Consider the following 21,167-nt stretch of genomic DNA (forward strand, 5'->3'; position numbering starts at 1 on the left):
GGTAGGCACTTTGCCTCCTCAGCAGTGCACTTCCACCGACCCCAGCTCAGGAAGTCACTTGAGCATGACCAAGTGGAACCAGCTCACACTCCAGAAGGGAACAGAGGAGGGAGGGAAGGAAAGCGCCAAGATTTCCATGGGGCACTTCACTTCTGTGGGTCACTGCTGAGGCAGACACTCTCCAGCAGAGCTCCCAGCAGGACTGGGGCCCTCCCTTCCACAAATCTTCACGGTCAAAATGCTCCCAAACCCTTTGTTTCAAGTCTCTCTCACCCCTTGCCCTATGCAGAGACATGATCATAATCCTCTTTCTCCACCACCCTCCCTACACACAAAAGTTATGAGATGTCACCCCTTCTGCCATAAACACACTCCAAGAAACATCCTTCCTAAAACCCACACAGTCCACAAGGAGAACCCTTTGGACCTGTCCATACTATCCACAGAAAAAACTCTAGGACACCGAACACAGCTCTGTCTCCTCGCAGGGACTGCAGTTCTCATGTGTGTTCTTTCCTCTGTGGTTATACCCATTAACCTGTTTGTCTGTTTTACAGCAGCCATACAACAGCCTGACCACGACTAGGATTTTTCTGTAATATCCCCTAAATCTTCTCACACCTTGCTAAAATACTGCCTCTATCCATGCAGAGCCACACACTCTGTGTCTATCTTCCTACTGTAGTCACTCAGACGAATAGACTTGAGCTACCTGCAAAGCTAGAGAAATAGGCCCTCAATCCTGGTTTTAATAATGAAATATAGATTGCCTCACAACCCTACACGTTTGAATGACACAATCTGCACATTACTCACTTCTCTCTCAGCCAACCACTGCCTCCTCATCTGTAAAATGGGGCAATGGCACTTCTTGCATCTGAGTGACAGTGTTTGCAAACATCAAGAAACAACTCTACAGAAACCAAAAGGGAGTATTCTATTTGCATGCAAATTCATGTAAAAAATTAATCCTCACGTGGTTCCAAAAACATGATGCATACAAACACACTACTGAAGACGAAGAAATTTAGCTTTAGAAATGCAGCCAACTGCTTCCTACACTGACTAGGGGGAGGGGAGGAGAATCTGACAATGCATCTTCCTTTCTTTAACTGTTAACTCCTTATTCTAAATCTAATATTGATCCTTAATTTTCCACTGACTGCAAGAGAGCAGAGGACAAACAGGAATAGCAAAGACAATCCATTTATTTCACCCTTTCTTCACCCTTGAGTCAGCTAGTCCCTCTCTGAATCAGTGCTAGACCTGCTTGAATAGCTGAGAATGAACCTTCCACAAAGTGTGGATTTACTTTTACTAAATCCTCTAAGTATTAAAGCTCTTCACACCATTTGGTCTTGAAGTGATGCAAGACCGAGGTGTGGACACCAGTGACAATAAAGAACCATCTGGCAAAGTGAACTCCAGGCAAACAATGACAAGCACAAGTGAAAAGAATTGCAATGATTTCCACAAACATGTGAAATACTATAAACTGTGTGACTTAGCAGCTTCCTCCTCCTTGCAAGTAAATAAACATGTCTGCAGTAGGCTGTTTGGTTCTGTCTTTTATATGAGCTGGGAATACAGGGAGACTACCCTATTTGCATTTTGCCTTTAAAAAAATATATGCAGATTGCTGAGCAAGGGGGAAAAAAGGCGAGAAAGAAAGAAAAAAAATAAGAACTAACCAGACTTCACTTTTTCTTGGTTCTTTACTGTCAGGGTGATGTACTGGAAGTCTTTATTTCTTTCAGCTTGGGCCCCTCAGTAGTTCATTCTCCTTCCAGCCTGTTCTCATGCCTTTCTTATCACCTGCTGAGGCCTTGATCATGGACAGAGCAGACAAGCAGCAGGGGACAATTAGAGAGGAGTTCAGACTTTGATCATTTGACCATATGTGAATACAACAGCTGACCACATGTTTTAAAAGACAACTAACTTAAAAGTATTAAAAAAATCACAAAGCAGGCATAGATACTTAAATTTACATTTTAATTATCTGGCACAATGGTGCATTCAACTTTGCAGAATATTGAATTTTTTTTCCTAAATGTACACATTTCCAAAAGGAAAACCAGCACTTTGCTGCTTCTCCAGAGCCTAAATAAGCACATTCTCACTAAAATAAATATTCAGATTATTTAAAACATAAATAAACATGTCTATCTAGTAACTTGCAGTTCCTACTGGCAGATAAATTCACAGATCATTTTTGTCCTGCAGACAGTGCAATTTAAATGGAATAATGTAGTATTACTTTACCTCTAAAAGTACTATGTATTTAATAGCAACCACCCTACAGCACTTTCATGTGTCACCTTTTTTTTACCCCAGAACCTCTCTGTTAGCTTTTAAAACTCAATATAGAAATACAATACAATTTAAATGTTCAGCTGTTGTAGGGACTTGGTTTTGACTGCTTACATGTCTGCTTTTTCTTAAAAAAAAAAAAAATTCTTCATTTACTTAACCGTTCAAGCTTTGCTAAACCCTTAAGTTATCAAAGCAAAGGGTCTAGTTGTGAGCAGTTTAACTGCAATCGTCTGACCCCAAATACTCGGGAAAAATCATTGTTGGAAATTTTTGTATACAATAGAAGCTTTATCATCATTTGTGGAGATATACCATCCACTTATCTTCTGCACCTACTAGATAATTTACATATTCATGAAATGGCTATTTACTTTCAAATAGGAGGATAATAGAAAAATAACACTAATTGTTTTGACGGCAGTTTGCTTAGGAGTTATCTGAGGCAACAAATGTTTCTTTTGTAGTTGTGGAAAGGCAGAAATGCTCCTTTCTGTAAACACTTCTGACTTTAGCTTTCCTTTCTCTCTGAAATTTGGATACTACCAAGGGAAAAATGTGGAATCAGTGAAAGGAGAAGGAGGAAGATTTAAAAATTAAATCATAGTTAGTTTTGCTTGGATAACAATTGCTTGCATATTTTTATTATAATAGAAACCGCAGAGTATAAAAACATGTTGGAGAATGTGTTTTGCAGAGTACAAGCTGGACTGTACCACGTGCTGACTGAACAAAACAATGGTACTAATGGGGCATGAAGGGTGTGTTCATAATATTTTAAGAGGCTCAGGCTATAACAACACACAGTTTTTCAAAGGCTGTTTTCTTATGTTTCTCTGACTGGACTACAAAATGTCTCCTTCCTGGCCCAAGTCTGCTCCTAATGAGGACAGAGGGGTGAGTGCTGACAGCAGGTCAGCCTGTGCCTTGCTGCTGCAGCAGGACAGCAGCACAACCCATCCATGCGCAGGATTGGGGTCTCCTGTGACAAGGGCACGTGCTGGCTTTGCTGCCAGACTTCCTGCTCAGCCACATTCATGCTGGCCCCAAAACACCACCAGTTTCCTCTGTGATCCATGGCACAGCATCTCACCCAGACGATACCCAGGGAGCGATGCTGCAAGGTGGCCTCAAAAGCAGCCAAGGCCACTCCACTCATCAGCCCTCTCTCATGTGCTCAGCAATACCAAGCCCAACCCTGCCAGCCTCACAGGCCACCCCAGACCAACCACCAGTCACAGCCACAACAATCCACCTGGGCCGGATGGGAACATGACGGCCATTTTAACTTTTTGCCAGGATTTAGAGTCAGAAGAGAAGGAACACAGCACGCAGCTGAAGAGAGGAGTAAGCTCAGAGAATGGAAAAGGGAACCTCTCCAATTCTGGCAGCTTATCAAAAGGCAAAAATAATCAGTGTGATATTTGTCTGCATCCCACCAACCTCTCTTACTCACAATATTAGAAGACTAAATTAAAGTTAATCAAATAGGAATTATCAGCAAATTTGTCAGCTGCTTCTCAGCCTGAGGCTGGGGGGTGAACGGCAGAGGGTTTCTGAGCTTTCCCAGGTTACCCTGGACAGCATTTGGGTTTGTTTTTAAAACCAAAGTTCACCTTCTCAGCCACGATACAGTGGCTCCAGCACTCCAAAGCAATTGTTCTCACTGAGAATCCTTCTGCACCTAAGGGGTCTCCGCAATAAAATATGGATGCAGTATTAATTAAATATAGATGCAATTTCCTCCTCCTTTTTCTCCTTAGCTGCTATCAAGAACATTAGTGCAGGCGCCTAAGGAAAGCATCACTAACTGAGAACAGCTGCCACACTAATTAGGCACCGTGGTCTATCGGCCAGGCACGGGCCCAGGAACCAGCCACCTGACTTCTTCCCTCACAATTCCCACACAACAGCTCCAGGCATGCGGCTCCAGCTCACACTCAGCCAGATGCTTTGCACTGGCTCAGCTTTAGGCACAGGAGAAGACATCATTGACTGAAAAGAATGGGGTTACCACTGGGCTTTGGTTTAGCTCCCCAAATGCAACAAGCATTGTGTCTGTGCTGAAGACACTGCTAATGGTTCATGTTTGTAAAGCATTTGGAGATATGCTTGGCAGCATTGCCATCTTTGGGAAATGCTAAGGGAAAGCTACTGCCAAGGAACAGTGTTGCTGCCTTTGAGCTGCCAAAAATACCTACCCCAGCAGACAGTGTGCTCAGAGTGCTCCAGCAAAACAAAGCAAATCCTGAGCTGATGGCTGTGCTATAGTGCTGGGCCCATCCCCACCCTGAAGCCACTGAAAAGAGGGGGTCAACCCCCGTCCAGGAGCAGCAAAGTCTGTAAGAGGGAAGGATCCTGCCATTAAAAGATCCTTCACTTTCACTACCAGACTCCAACCTTCCTCTACATCCTGAATGGGCAATTTGACAAAAGCCTTTACATCTGAACTTGTATCACTGGGACAAAAAGATTTTAAAATAAGATTTGAAAGTGAAGAAGCCAAAACAGGGATAAGGCATGACTAGGACCTGGTATTCCACTGCCTACAAGACTATGTAAGAATGGGGAGATCTGTGTTTCTAGAGCTGCACTGTGGCATTTCTTGAGATGCCATTTTCTATACCATGTGTAAGCAGCCTTCCTCCATCACCACCACCACCTGCTCCCAGTTTAGCCAATTACTATTTAATGTCCTCCATCTGTACAATAGGAGCAATGGTACTTCCTGACCTCACAGGTATGCCTGTGTGTCTGCATGTGTGAAGATAAATATATTAAAGATTGGGAGGCATTCAGGTCCTGGGCCAACGGGAGCCATATAAGTGCCAAAGAGACTAAGACAAATGAGGGCCATATAAGTAGATGGCTGGAAAGCTGCAGCCCTGAGGCTACAGGCAAGAAAGGGGCAGAGGCAGAGACCAGCGCGGGAGAACCGTGGGAAAGAGCCCTGTGTGAAGTCTCTAACAGAGCTCCGGAGTGCCAAGGGAACACAGAATAAAACCCAGCTCCCTCACACTGGGAAATCGTGCGGACACCCCTGCCATCAGAAGGCAGCCCATGGAGGAAGAGGTGGGGTTGTCAAAATAAGACCGACTTAGATCAACAGCTGATAACAGAGCCCGGTCTCATGCATAAGGCCTCCCATGGCTGCTGGAGAGATACCAGAGGTGTGAAATGGACCACTGCTCTCAAAACAGCTCTCAGCACAAACGGGTCCTGGGCTCACCTGGCACTAATCTCCCAGCTCTTGCTGCAGCCAGTTTAAGCAGGGAAGCAAGCACTGAGCACGCAGAGGTGTCCCCACTCAGTCCACAACACAGAGATAGTCACCAGGAACAGATCCATCCCCTACCTTCCTCTGCATCTCCAATCCTGGGTGGACTTCTGTCTCCAGCTCTATCAATCTTGCTGTGAAATGCACTTTATAAAGTGTCATAAATCATAAAACACATCTCCCTCTCAGATCCACTGCCTCTTCTGCAGCTACTGAGGAGGAAAAAAGGCACCTGGGAGAAATCTGGCCCACAAAGGTTCATAGAAGACTGCACACAGCGCCTTACTGGCAAAGAAAGAAAAAAAGAACAGAGGCAAGGTAGAGACTGTAAGAGGTTAGAGGGAAAAGCAGCAATATCCTTTGAGAGCTCCCTGAGCTTTTCTGCCTGGCAAGCTTTGGGGATCTCTCACAGCTTTCAAGAAGACAGCAGCAGTATTTTTCAGGAGAAAAAAAAAACCATAACACCAAAGGGACACAGATTCTAAATATCAATGTATTTATAAAGGAACTACGATGATTTTGCCACACTGGGTCTTCAGAGCATCTCCCATGCCCCCACCTGGCTAAGCAAGGGGAGAGACTAACACAATCTGCTCTCTATTTCTTCACTGGTACACCCATCAACTGCTAAAGCAACATCTCTTCTGGGCTTTGTTACTTAACATTTTTCAGGCAGTACCCAGAGGCCCTCCCGGTTCCTCAGTAATCTACAAACATGCAGATAGTTCCACCTCCAAAGATATTTAAAGGCAAACCATATAGCAAGGAAGAAGAAACAGGCAGAGGAGCAGGAACAGAAAATACCTCTTTAAATTCAGAGCCCCTGAGAGCAGAAACACACAGCTGATTAAAGGATGTAGGGATGCATTTTAGTGAGAGAACTCTGTCTAATTAGCTTATCAAAGCATAGGTTCATGCACACCTATGTGGGAACCAAACTGTGATGACAGAGTTCCCCAGTCAAGCAAAGGACTAACAGAAAATAAAGTTAAACACAGTCTAACCAGGCTAGAAGCCATTCACCACAGGAGACAGCAATGCAGATCCATCACTACAGTTTTTCAGTGAAGACAAAGCAGATTGTTTGGAAAAGCACCCTTATTCAAACAGATCCATTCATTTCAGAAGAATCCTGTTGCCTGTTTTGGAGAGGTGATCACATAGGGTGATCATAATAGACTTAAACACAGCTTTCCCTGTACTGCAAAGGTTAGTCAAACTGACAAGTATGTAAGAGTGGGGTAAAGGATCACAAAAAAGTACTAGAAAGCAGCAACAATACATATTTGCTTCTATTTATTTCATAGCAAGAAGGAAGAGATTTGTGTATCTCTCCAGGGTCTTAAGCTGCTCTAAGATAAAAATGAAGTTCCTCAAATATTCCAGACAAACACTGCAATATACTGATGCTTAGTTTTTGCCTGGGGCTTAGAAAAGTTCCCAGTACTGCCATGCTCCAAAAGTCTTCAGTTTAAATAAATACTCCCTCCACTCTCCCCCACCTCCCCCCCAAAACAAATGAAAAGGAAAGAGATCTGAAGTCACTGAAATTGATACAGATGCAAAGCAGAGGAAGCTTTTTCTAGGGAAATTAATCTTCCCTTTTGCTTGTCTCAAAGAGACTGATGCAGCAAAGCCAAAATCCTCACTCATTCATACAGAACGGCAGAGTTGTTTAGGAACCAGATGAACCACAGTTTTAGCCTGCAGGTGCTGGCTGCAGGAACTCCAAGGTATCCGCTCTCAACTCTGTCCAAAAATCTACCCAAACTACCATTACATACAAGCTTAGGACAAGTGCAGTTTTAAGAGTTGAAGTAATTTGACAGTATGACCAAATCTCACATACCTAAAAACAACCATGAATTTTCTGAAATTTTCTGAAAACTACATCTATCTGTATTTTGGCTCCAAACCTTCACTCTGTTTTGGTTTTTGTTGGGTTTGTTCTTGGTTTTTTTCTTTTTTTGGTGGTGGTGGTATCTGTTCTTTGGTTTGGCTTGTTTTGTTTGTTTGTTTGTTTGGGTTTTTTTTAACTTTTGGAAGAATACTAAAGCACATAAAAGTCTACAAACAAACTGAAACTTGGGAAGGGAAAAAAAAGGCAGTGCATTACAAAAATTATAACTCCAACCCAACTAACCTCCCTGCCTGGGTGTGCTGGACTAGCTGGGATGAGTTCAGATGGTGGCACAGGACTTGATCCACATAACTCCACCACATTCACCAAATTATGAATGGTCATTTTTAAGGCAGGTTTTAAACACACCATGAGTCTTTCACAGTCTTTATCTCACTTCTGTTCCTGTATGAAATCTTTTCCTGAATTCAAAGCTAAAGAAACAAAATGACACTGAAGTCCCTATTTTCATGCCCCGTACTAAACTGTTTTCCCTACAGTCATAAAAACAGCTAAATCCTGCTGCATTCTTGTTATTTCCAGCATTTCAGCAGGGTAAAAACCATCCTAAGTAAAATAAAACAGTAGCAAAATCAGCCACTAATGCTACATTTTAAAATGCAAAACCATAGCCAAAAAAGATTCAGCCAAAAGAAAAGAACACATAGTTTCTTAAGCCTCAGGAGACATTTATGCTGTTAAACAAAGCCTTCACTGCCTAGGAAATCATAGAATGGTTTGGGTTGGAAGGATCTTTAAAGATCATCTAGTTCTAACCCCATCTCCCACTAGACTAGGTTGTTCAAAGTCCTGTCCCAGAGTTTAAGAGAAATGAACATTACATACCACCCTTTTGGAGCTGGTCTTTCAATACTTATGTTGAAAGTAAGAATCCAGCATGCTGGGAGGCAGAGCCTCCCCACCCCAGATCCAGTCCTGCCATTGCTGCTCTGCACAATTTTGGTTACCTACATTTGCACCTCCTTGAATGTAAAATGGGTAGTAACACCGGATGTGAGAGCCAGTGGTGAGGACCACTGGACTAAACCATTTTGCTTTCTATTCTATAGAAAGGACCTCTGGAAAAAAAACCTTATTTTGCCCTCCTGTTGTAGTGGGATGTGATTCAGTGGCTCTTGAAAGTTTTAAGTTCAGCTTTTCTCTCCCTCCAAGTCCAGGAGGGCTGTGCCCATTGGAAATTATACCCAGCACCACCTGCACCCTTCACACAACACTCAGACTGAACAGACAAGCAGAGCTAAAGGAAAACTGAGTGCCCTGGCACAGCAGAGCTACATCCTTAGGCAGCCACACTGAGTCAAGGGCTGGTCCAGCCAATCCAGCCCATCCCTGATCAAGACACCGGCTCACACAGAGCTCATTTCCCTTTGTTTGTCCTCCCAGGCCCAACAGCAGCACACAATGAAAGGGCACATCCCCAACAGGGTCAAGTGAGCCAAGACAATAAGGAGAACGAGACAAACAGAGATCTCCCTTTTGTGGCATTACTCTTGATTTTTCAAGCATCCAGTTACAGAAAGGAGACTTGTAAATGCAAGGAAAAGTTGAAACTTGGTTCTTCTTCCCATGTTTGTCTTTAAAAAATAGAGAGGGGGAAGAAATAAAAAAGACCAACTAAACAACTTATCCTCTTGGTATCTGTTCTTTTCTGGTTTCATATTTTAGAAACTCAGACTAAAAATAAGCATGGCTAATAGGAGCTGTCAGGCTTCCACCATCACATCTCCCCGGCTCCTTTCAGTGACACACACTGACAAGAAGTTTCTGGCCTTGTCCAAAGGAAAAAAATCAAGGCAGAAATTGAAAACCCAGATGAATCTGAGAGAACTGGAAACTTCTCGTACCAGTAGATCCCTGACAGCAGAGATCCCACTCCAGATGACCATCCCAGAGCGTCCCCCCCGCCAGGGCTGAGGGAGGCTCCCTGCAGCCACCGCTAGGGGAGGTCAGAGTGCCACAGAGAGAAGGGGTCGATGCTTTCCAAAGCTTTGGGAGACAAACTACAGCCAAAATTATCACAAATAGATTTTGCACTCCCTCCTTATCATTTATATTTTCATAACTGAAGAGTCTTCTCAGTTTTAATGAGGTTCAGTAGTAGATGGGGGCAGGGAGGAATAACATGACACACACACACCAAGATATCTCCAAATTTTATTTAAAACCTAAAGGATCCCAAACCTGTAGTCATCACTTCTAGTCATCACTAATGATGCTAAATCACAATGTTTCAGAGAATTTCAGCTGCAGAAATCAAAAGGCTCCAAGACAGAGTTATCTGGCTTTTGTTTTAAACAAAATCTGAAAGTTTCTATCCCTTCTATTCCTTTCTATAATCCTCACAGAAAGTCTTCAAAACATAAGCTAAAAGCAAAATGAAAGTTGGCAAATGAAGACAGCAGGACAACCTTCAAAAGGACTTCAATTTAAACATAAATATAATGAGATTTTTAAGACCATCTCATCATTTTGGGTGGATTCAATTAATTTTCAAGAGTGCAGGACTCCTTATTTTGTGGGCAAGTCTCTGACATTGTCAGGACAGAAGAAAAGCTATCATTTGGAAAGACAGCAAGACTGCAGACCTCAGCCAATTTCAGACTTGGGCTGCAGTTTCAGTCACATCTTGTTTACCTATCGAGTGTTCTTAGATCCTTAAAGGAGCAGAATGGTTGCTAACGGCTTCAAGCCTACCTCTCTGAAAATTACATTTAACTGTATCCCACTTCATATGGTGATATGCTGGAATTTAAACTCCTAGCCGTGATTTGAACATGTTAAAATCCAAGATCCCTGAAAGACTCAAAGGCGCAAGGCTCACCGTTATGCGTTGCTGCAGCATGGAGCTCCTCTTTGAGGACAGCTGATGGTTTCATTCTCTGCAGGCAATGCTTGGATGGAGTTCCTGAATAAGGGCTACTCCAGCCAGTCAAGAAGCACATCACAAAAACAGCTAGTCCTAGAGCTCTGTTGCAATCCCTAAAAAGGGAAAATTCCCATGGTAATGCCTTAAGAATTCAGCTGGGGAGGATGGGAGAACTTGCATTATTAAGCAACTGTCAACGGCATGAGGAGGCATTACACGTTATGCCAGCTACAAGTGTAATTGTTTATGTCTATATACAAGACACACACACACATATGCACACATGCATGTATACATTTAGGGAGAATAGGGGTTTGGGCATTGTAATTCCTTCCACAGTATTGTTCCACTTAGGAAACCCATATATAATTTCTCTGTTCGTCTTACAGAACAAGATCTGTTTCAAACAAAAAACAACCAAACAAAAAAAGTCTCCCAGTTGTGAAAGCAAATCCTTCTGCAGCAAGTATATCAACTAGAGCCCACTGTGTTACTGAAATTTCAGCAAAAAGCAAACAATATATACTTACTCTGATACCTACAGCCTACCACAGAAAGTATGACAGAGTACTAGAAAGAAAAAAAGTAAGATCATTGATAAGGCAAAAAAATTTTTCAAAGCATTGAATTTAAAAATGCTGTTAAAGAGTAAGTTCTTCCCCAAGCCTCCTGACTGATTTCTCACCTGCAAAATGAATCACAGTAGCCAAGAATTCGGCTGTAGCAGAGCACTACTCTTTAAAATGCATTTGAAATGCTAATAGCCAAATTAGACTACAAGTGAACAAAAGCATATTTTCTGGACCATGATATTTTAACACAGTGATGGCTATTTTTGAACTTTAAATAAACAGTACTACTCAACTGTAAAATACACTCTACAGGCTCTAGCAAATAGCTCCATCAACTTGGATTAAACAGCACACATTTTGTGTGGCAAGAGGTACACCACATTCAGTGCTGAACTTAGCTATTTTAAAAATTAATTAGGCAATTATACACATGGGGAAACTGTTCTAGTAATTTAGCTGCTTAATCAAATCCCAGGTACCAAATTATGGACCTGATCCTGCAGTTCTTATTCAAGTCAAACTCCTATTGATGTCAGTGGGAGTTTTGCCTAATTAAAGATCAGGACATACACGTGTGCAAGCCTGCTCTTAAACGATGGCTTTGAATTTAGTCTTAGGAATATGAATATGGCTCTGAATCCCAAATCATTGCCTACAAGTTTCTCATGTGAGACTTTGGGTATATTAATATATATTTTTCCTAAGTCTGGCTCAAATTAACTTCTAGGTAAAGTCTGGAGATTTAGCTAAAGAGTCTTACAAGGCCCAATGGCAAATTGACCTAGTTCTGAGATTTTTTTTTAAACTAATTAAATACTGTTACAAAATAAGAAGCAGGTTGTAAAAATATTGGCTACAAATCATGCTCAGCAGCGCACACTGAGTTTGTGTCATGGTTTGCTCAGGCCAGTCCACACAAGCTGCCTCCAAGGGGTAGGGATGAGTATGTTCCCACAATGGACTGTCCCAAACAAAGATTCTGGGTGGTGTGCCCAAGTCTCTGCTGAACAAGCTGAAACTCAGGTCAAAAAGGAGAAGTATTTGGGGTGAGGGAGGAAGAGCATTCTCCCTCATGCTCTTCAGCCCCAAACATCAAAGCTGCCTTTGTGGGCTGCACTTCAAGCAGGAGCAGCCTGGGCTCATGGGGTTGTGCAAGAGAACTCTTCCCTCCTGGCTGCTGATTCTAACGTTCCTGAGGTATCAAACCTGATGCCTTCTGAATGGCTGTACTGACATACTCTGCTGATCTTGCCTTTTCAGATGCCTTGGTGATGTGTCAGGGGGCACACACTGAAACTCATAACCTAGGAAAAGGTAACCGGTATCAGTCAACGAGCAAGAAATCTGATGGAGCAGAAGATTTCTAAGCGCTGACAGTTGCCTGATTAGTATTAGATTCTTAAAGGGAAATATCTGTCTGCCAAAGAAAACATGGGAGTGGGCATATACCCCACATCGCTTTGCTCCGTGACAAGGAAGAGCAGCAAAACTCCTTTTAAGCAAAATAAAAACAACATTTGTTGGCAAGCACTGGGTTGTCTGCACACTTGCTAAGTTATGCCCTCAAAGGAAGAAGGACAAGACCTTGCATGTCTCTGAAGATAGAAGGAAATCACAATTCTGTCTAATATATTGGAGCAATTGACCATGAAAAGGTTACATGTTAGGAAATAATTATCTCTAGACACAGCTACTGACAAGGTCAGTGTCCACAAGGATTATTTCCTGCTCACCCAGTGCCCGCTGCCTAGAAGGGAGGACTCTCCCAGCCCCACATTCCAGTGATGCTAATGGCACTTGTGCACTGAGTGGCCCAGCAGCTGAAGCAGATAACCAGGACTGAAGGGGTTAAGTGCCTGTCACAATAGAAACCTCTGGGGGCACTTGACCTTTTCACATTTTTTATTCAGGAATGAGCATTTTGTGCCTGTTTGAGGAAGTTCATCTACATTTGTCCTCATTCTTCACCCTGTTTGTGTATTGTCCCTTCCCTTCACTCAGTGCCTGAGTGTCCCATTAAGTACCAAGCAACCTCTCTTGATGAATATGAATTTAGGGCAAAGATACAGAGGGGACACAAACACTGCACATTGATCAAGTGACTCACAAGGAATTTCAACATATTCAAAGCATATGTTTCTGCCAAATAGCTTCCTACACATATAATACTCACCTGTCAGTACTTCAGTGTGAAGAGGAAGAAAATCACAGATAGTGAACAGAAACACTTCAGTAGCTGGAGCAACAGTTTCACAAGAGCATTAAAGATGTTTAAATACTAAAATGAAAAGGTGAAATCACAGCACTGGCTTTAACATGCTAAAGAGTGTGCCACAAGAGAAGACACAGTGATACCTCCCCCTAGTCTTTCATTCAGCAATTAGACTATAAACTTCCCTGTACCAAGAGGGAGGGTCTGCAAACCTCTCTGACTGCAAATCAGTCAAGGAGGATAAACCCAGAATGAGTTTGTCACTGTCTGTTTCATTTAGAGGCAGATATTCTAAAAAGGTACAAGCAATATCCAAGACCTTGATCCTGCTGGGATCAAGGAGAGTTTTGCATTGGCTTAAATAAGAGCGGGCTCTAATCTCAAAGCACGTGTGCCCAATTTGTTAATGTTTTGGGTTCAAATAAAAAACAAATCTTAAGTCTTCCCTGCATGGGAGTTTCAACCACATTCTTCTACTGGGGGGGAGCTTCAGGGCTTAGACAAGAAAGAGTTTCTGAACGATCTAAGTGAATGGTCCTGAGGAGACTGGCATTACTGTGAGCTTTGAACACAACTACAGAGGGCCTTTTATAGATGTACTCCAGAGGGGAGATCCTTAGATGGGTCCTTTAATGCTTGCCCCCATATGCAATCCAGATGAAATTCTTTATCAGATGGGGCCCGGATCTTGCTCCCATTAATTGTTCTGCCACCGAATTCGGTGGGAGCAGATCTATATGTCTTATATAAAGCTTCCCTTATCTCAGCCTCTCAAAATAATTATCCTTCATTCTTTTGAGGCTAGGAGATACTATTTTCTCCACTTTGCATACAGAATACATCCAGACCAGGTGACATAGTTGCGTGTCACGTGCATATCCAGGTCAGGGAAAGGTCTTAGCTCCAGGCATCCCAAGCCTTCGACCACAGTACTATCACCCACACTATCACCACTATGAAGTACCTTTTCCAAGGGGAAACAGAAACGTCAGATTAGAGCAGACAGCTTCCTTCTCTTGTTGGAATAAGCAGGAACAAAGCCATATATCAAGACAACCTTCAAGTATCTTTCATTTCTTCCTTCAAATAAGTTTTTCCAACTGGTCTTTTGCCACTGGTCTTCCTCAGCCACTAGTGAATGAACAAGAATCAGTCCTTGGCTGCTGAGATATGCTACAGCTCTAGGAAACATCCTTCACAACTTGTACATCTTTAGTGGCAGCTTTCTAGAACTTGGCAGCCAATCCCACCATTAAAGCAGTACTCCAGTAAATCAGCAGGTGTAAAACCAGCACACTAGCAAAATTTCAAAGACTTTCAGTCTCTGTCCACCATGTCCCAGAGGTAGCAGGTAACTGCACTGTCACTAAATTGTGCTCAAAGCACACCCAGAGAAAAGCTTTTGGGAGGATTTAGTGCAGAGGGGACAGGTCTTAGACTAGAAAAAAAAGTAACTGTGAAGGCACCTCAAGCTCACATGGGACTGTTCCCTGGCAGTGAATGCTGCAAAATCTCTGAAGTGCTGGAAGATTCTCAGAAAGACCCCTTCCCCATTCCCAAGAAATAGCTGTACTCCTCTAGTTACCAGCCACTGACAGCCCCACCCCATGTTTCCAGGTATGTGTTCCAGGAAACAGGGACAGGTAACAGGGATGAGCAGCAGTACTGCAGGAAGTGGTTTGCACAAGGGACTCTTGTACACCAGCAGAGCCAGACTATGCCATGCAAACATACCAGCACATGCAAGATGTCACAGCAGCCTTCTGGAGAGGCAGCAGTATCCACTGCAAGCCATCCAGCACATTGCTGCACCTGACAGCCACTAACCATCATTTAAACCATGGCCACTCGGGCATTAAAAAGGAAAGCATTTTGAAAGCAAAATCATCTTCCTAAGTGTATGTTATTACTTACATTTCTGGTAGCCCCAAAAGGGTTCCAGTTGGGAATCACACCAGCCAGTCCCCACGTGCTGAAGATTTTCTGTGTGCAGAGCCAGAGCAAAGGCTGTTGACATCAAAGGGAACCTGGAAGAGATAGGGAGAAGGGGTCTCTTAGAACACTCAAAGGAGAACCCAAGTTCTCCATTTCCACACTAATACCCTGACCAATGTGTCCCTCTCCATTTCCAAGAGTACTGACCCAAATACATAAATAAAATCAAGCATGTGTTGTTTATTTCCAAGTATGAATGGCACTGTTTCCCCTGGGCTCCATGTTTCTTGGAATTATTTGAACTGGAAACCAATCAGCCTGTATTCACTATTGATTTATTTTCTAAAAATCTCTCATCCCTAAAGTAACAGTGCCTTTCCATGTCTCAGCCTGCTGTTTAGTGACACAGTAATCTAAAAGCTATTGATCACTTGGGTCTCTACAGCCATAATATATCTTTTTTAGTGCCTTCATGTAGGATTATATTGGCAACATAAGTACTATTAGCAGCAGGGCTGCTAATGAAATTAGCAAAGATATTAACAGAGATGGAACACTTGCGTAGTAACATGGCATAGGCAGGGGGCAATGGAGGCCAACATCAGAAGGGAACATGTATGGTCATAGTGATAGAAGTTGCATTTCTCTTTGAACACCAGATGGGCTACAATCAAATTTCAGTCTAAACAGGAACCCACTTCTGGACATGGTCACACTTGTCCCTACCTGAGCAGAAGATTATCAGCACTAGAGGGACCAATATGGTCTTATTCTCTTATAGCAGTTCTACTTGACTTAATCTGTAGTTCTCAACATCCTTCATAACTTTCACTTTTCTCTATTAACAATCAGTGTTGGTGTAGCCCAGGACACAGGATCTGGAGCAAGGAAGGTGTTGATGTCTCCCAGGAGACCTGCTGCTGCAGAAGTGCTGCGCACTCCTGCTCCTATTGCTGTGAAGGGATGTTGTCAGCAGGCAGCTCCTGGGAAGTCCGTCTCCTTGATACTTTTTTGCACACTCCTCAACAGTCTGGATGACCAAAAACATAGGAGCTCATAGTCCCAACTTATCTGAGGACAGACAGCACAGCAACATTACTGTGGACCTGCCTCAGTGTTGTGCAGAAAGAGCCGGTGTTATTTACACCAGGTCCTGTTTCAGTGGAAACAGGAAATGTGGATTTAAGTCAAGAACAAGGTCTCCAAAGAGGACAGTCTAGTGCACTACCCCAGCTGAGACACCCATGAGATGCAAATTCAAAAGAGAAACATGTTGCCCAGCAGAGAGATTACATGCATGTCAGTAAATAGATACCAGCAAGCAGCACTTCACCCAGCCCAGTCACAGTGGACTGTGCCTGCCCAGTCCTCTTCTCCAAAGAGAGCCAAGATGTGCTTATTTCACATGGCACAGCTCAGCTCTGCAGCCTGGGCTCTACGAATAGTGCTGTCTTTATGATCAGAAAAACGTATTTCTCCCTAAAAAGGATGTCAATCATGGCAACAGGACAGCTTGCTCGACACTGCTAGGCAGTGAGCCTGGAGAGAAGCCGTGCTCAGTAACACGCTTCCAGGAGCAGGTTTCAGGAGACATTTGTAACCATTTAAAATTTCCCACCCAAGAAGTTTTGCACTTGTCAGTTTACCTTATGCCACAGGTTTTTAATTTAGTTGTACGGGAAGAAACTTTATATGCCTCAAATTTTATATGTTAATGCCAGATGTGAACACAATAGCATGTGTTCCCTCTCTGCTGTGCTGCACTTCTTCGGAAAGGATGCTGTAACACTGCAGCTCCAAATACTCAGACAATCAACAAAACTAGCATCAGACCTGGAGCCAGAAGCCCTTCTTCCTCAGCATTTCCCCCAGTGCCCTGGGGAATTCCAACTGGCAAGACAATCTGCTCGCACATACTTCCCAGCCTTCTGAGCACAAAATATCCCTGGATGCAAAAGGATTAAAGACAAAAATTTGATTTGCTAATTACAAAAGATAATAGGCAAATTGCTGAAGACCATGCACTCTCTATTGCAACATGAGAATGCATTCCAGCTGCTTCAATTTATTGAGAGAGTAGAGATTATTGATCCAAGCAGCCTTCAAATTAATGCAGGTGCCAGAGTGTTTTCTACCGTGTAGATGAGATGAATGAATGGGAAAAGCTGTAACTTCTTTAGATTATCATTGTTCAGCTTTAAAATTATGACCTTCTTTGAGCATTTTACTGCTGTTTTTTTTTTCCTGAAGTAAAATATTTTTGCCACTCTTATCAGTTATTAAAGTGTAACTCAATACATGATACCTGTGTTTGTGCTCCTGGGCTTTGAGCACTCTTCCCAATGCATCCCTGAGGACAAGGCATATAACTCCAAACTCTACACAGTGCATAAAAAAAATAGCTAATGGCACCAAAGAGTTTACATTTATTAAACAATAAGCAATATTTTCTTGCTATCAGCACTGACCAAACGTTGCTGTCAATGGCAGGGCCATCTTTCCCCAAAGCCTGGACCAGAAGAGATGGCCACCCCAAGCCCTCCTCTCATTTTCACATTGATCCTTTAGCAAGAGCTGCCCCTGCACATTCAAGAGAAGCAAGATGGGTCCTGGGGACAGCCAGGGTGGGTGTCCAGGCCTCTCTCTGTGTCACCAGGCACCTGCTACCCACCTAAGCCTCCATCTGCAAACCCTATAAACTAATTCATTTCTGAGTCCATCCTTAACAGGAGGACCCTTGTGAATTGCAAGGCACATGTTTGCCCCCAACCAGCCTGCTTTGAGCACTCAGATTGAAGAGGGGGGAGAAGGGGCCCAGGACAGCTCAGCATAGCAGTGCAGAAGCCACGAAGGGGCCCATTTCAGTTTGATTTGTTGCGGCACTCTAGATGCAAGATGAAATCTGAGAGATGAAATCTGAGCAATTTCTTGCTTCTCTTCTTTCTGGAGAGTTATTAACACTATAAAGAAGGCTGAACAGTGGGGCTTCCCAACTCCATTATTGTCAAGGTCTATTTCAAAGGCAGTGGCTGAAATGCCCAGTGCTGCCTTTGTTGATCCTGGGCTCAGGTCTCCTCCATGTTCACTTCTGTCAAACCGCAAGGCTGAGCAAATTAAAAATAAGCTTTCTCTGGAGGGGTGGAGGAGGGGGCGACAGAAGGAGCACTGCCTGAGCCTACACACAGTGCCCACAACGTTCACACTACTCTCAAAGTCGTTGTGTAAAGAAGGGGAAGAAGAAAAGCCACAACAGATGCCAATTCTCCTGCCTGAAATCCTACACCTGGATTTCTAGGAACCAATGTGAAGCCAAGCCATGGGCTGGGTTGTCCGTGGGTGCTGCAGTCTGACCAATCCTGTCAGCCAGTCTGTCATACCTGCCACCAACCATTCTGGTCTCGGAGAAATACAAAGTGCACAGACTCCTTATTTGCCACCTGCGGGAGAGGGTTTATTTGTCCCCAAAACCCGTGACAAGCTTATTACAGACCATTTCAATTCGAATCAACTTGTCAAGAAAAGAAAGTGGAGAAAACGCATTAATTAAACAGCTTTACTCATGCAGAAAAGCTGCCAGCATGAGCATTTTAAATTACCTGGGCACACCTAGTGGATTTGCATTCCCTTGGCACAGCTTTACTCTGGCCCACAATGCATCATCCACTCCATACTTCCATCTGAGCAACCAACAAAGGAGGCTGACAGCCCAGCACCACCTTCCCTGCTTGGGGGCTAGCGCCCCTTCCGAGGGATTTTGTGGCAGTTTATGCAGAAACCTTACTCCTGCTAGGTGCAGGCACAGGAAGTTTGGATCCTTCTATAAAACTAAAGACCAAGACAAAAAGAGGCCTTCCAGAAACAAAGGAGGTGGAGCTGCTGCCGGCAGGGGGGTAACTGCATGCCATTGTTGAATATTAACATAAAATAAAGCAGTAGAAATGGATGTCCATCAACAGAATTAGAAGGAACTAAGTGAGTTTAAGAACAAAAGGTTTACTTATTTAAATTACAGGAGATGAAAACCAGCTGGGAACACAATTTATAGCACAAAGTACAAAGCTACAAGACTGCTAAATGTAATTATATTTCAAAGTACTTTTCCCCCTCCATTTTAAACTAAACATGTACAATTATTTTAACTAAAATAAAATTAATGACAATGTACCCTTTAGATGTTCCATCCTTACCCTCAATCCCTTTCAAATTCAGCTCATCCATCCACATTAACTCATCCAGATAAAGGTTGGCTTTTCAGATTGGAGACTAAAGCTTGAAGGAAGAAAACCACTATAAGCAGGTCTTTATTTTTAAAAATTATCTCTTACTATTAAATTCATGGACAATAGATTGTGCTTTCATATTTATCTTTATCAATTCTCTGCACAAAAGGAGAGTGGAAAAGGGGCTGACAAATTAACTTCACCATTTATCATGTTTGATTTATGCAGTTAGTCATGGCAGGGATACCTACCAGTAAAGATATTTAAAGATATTCAAAATGTTGAGGTATTGGAGGTTTTCACCCTACTTGGGGAAAATGGGCACCAGTTTCAAAAGCCAACAGGACCCAGCACTTGGATGATGACTGTATCAAAGGCTGGGTTTGCAAAACCCTTTATTGCACTTCCACAATTACCTGCAACAAAACTGTCCAGGTGAAAACTGTGCCTTCACCTGAGACACTGTGTTGTTTTCCTCTGCTTCTGCAGAGCTGCTGTTTGGTTCCACTGGGCTCAGGAGCAGCAGATTCTGAATCCCAACAAACAGCTCCATTGCAGGCTCCAGTGAGTACTGTCTATTAACAATAATTCTAGTTCCAGGTGTTTCTGGCACTGAACCACACAACTGGACCCTGACCTGCAGAGCTCCCTCTGCCTCCCGAAGCTGCCCCTTGTGTCCCACGTGATCAGACCCTTTATTTTGAAGTCGTGGGTTCCACTTCAGCATAACAAAGGGTTTGTGTCCATCCAGGAGAGGTGCATCCCTAATGGTCACTGCTTAAGCCTAGGGAACATTCAAAATTAAAGCTGAGAGGTTTTCAGAAAAACCAAAATGCTGGCAACAAGCAACCTCAGCCTACTATTAGTTTTTCCAGCAACAAAAATGTTCAGGACCTTAGTCACACATCAATATATTACATTTCTTAAAGTTTCCTTCCAGCACAATTTTCATGCTTAAAATATATTCAAGAGATAAAGGAAACGCTTCTGCCTCTGTAAAAAAACCAAACAAACTTATTTATTTCAAAACAAAAAGGCTTGCCACTCCTTGCTATGACAAATTTTTCTTGGTTTAGGTCATCTTAAAAATTATTATTGTTTTAGATGCCAAATAACTGCCAACTGAAAAAATAAAAACAGTTACTTGGACAGATTTTTTAAAGCTAAGAACAGATTTCAAGTGTTCTGGGCTGCAACAAGCCTCTGGTTTTGATTCACCTAAAAAAATTTACCGATTCACCAGAAATTCACTGAAAAAAGTACCAGACCATGCTAACGAGCTATAAAAAACACATGCACATATAAATTAGTTTATGTTCTTCTTCTGACAACAGCCTGTACCAGATGTTTCAGGGAAAGACAGGAGAAGCCTTGAAGTAGACAGATGTGAGATAATCTGCCTCCCACCATGGGTGTTTTCCTAATCCCTTAAAACCTGAAGCAGAAGGTTGAGTATCTTTCCAAAAACATTGCAGCAGTTTCTGTTTGCATTAACTATTATTAAAGACAAAGCTAGCAATGACAGGTCTTACAAGCTGTTTTCAGTTACTTGCAGCTTTGCAAAAATTTAGACAAAGCTTCACGCCAGGTACCTTTTTGGACTAAACCTTTGATAGTTTCTGCAAGAGATAATAATGTATGTTTTAAAAAAACGACTTGAGGAATACACATCATTTCATAGGCATTATAACAAATTGTTGCTGACTGCCTCAAGGCACAGATACCCTCCCAACAGAATAGTCCCTTACACTTCAGCAGAGGGATTGTGCTGGTGACAGGGATTTTGCTGTGCCTTTTACTAAATTAAAAGAAAAAAACCCAACAAAACAAACAAACAAAAAAACACCACCA

Source organism: Pithys albifrons, chromosome 14 (assembly GCF_047495875.1).
Source record: "Pithys albifrons albifrons isolate INPA30051 chromosome 14, PitAlb_v1, whole genome shotgun sequence".
NCBI lineage: Eukaryota > Metazoa > Chordata > Aves > Passeriformes > Thamnophilidae > Pithys > Pithys albifrons.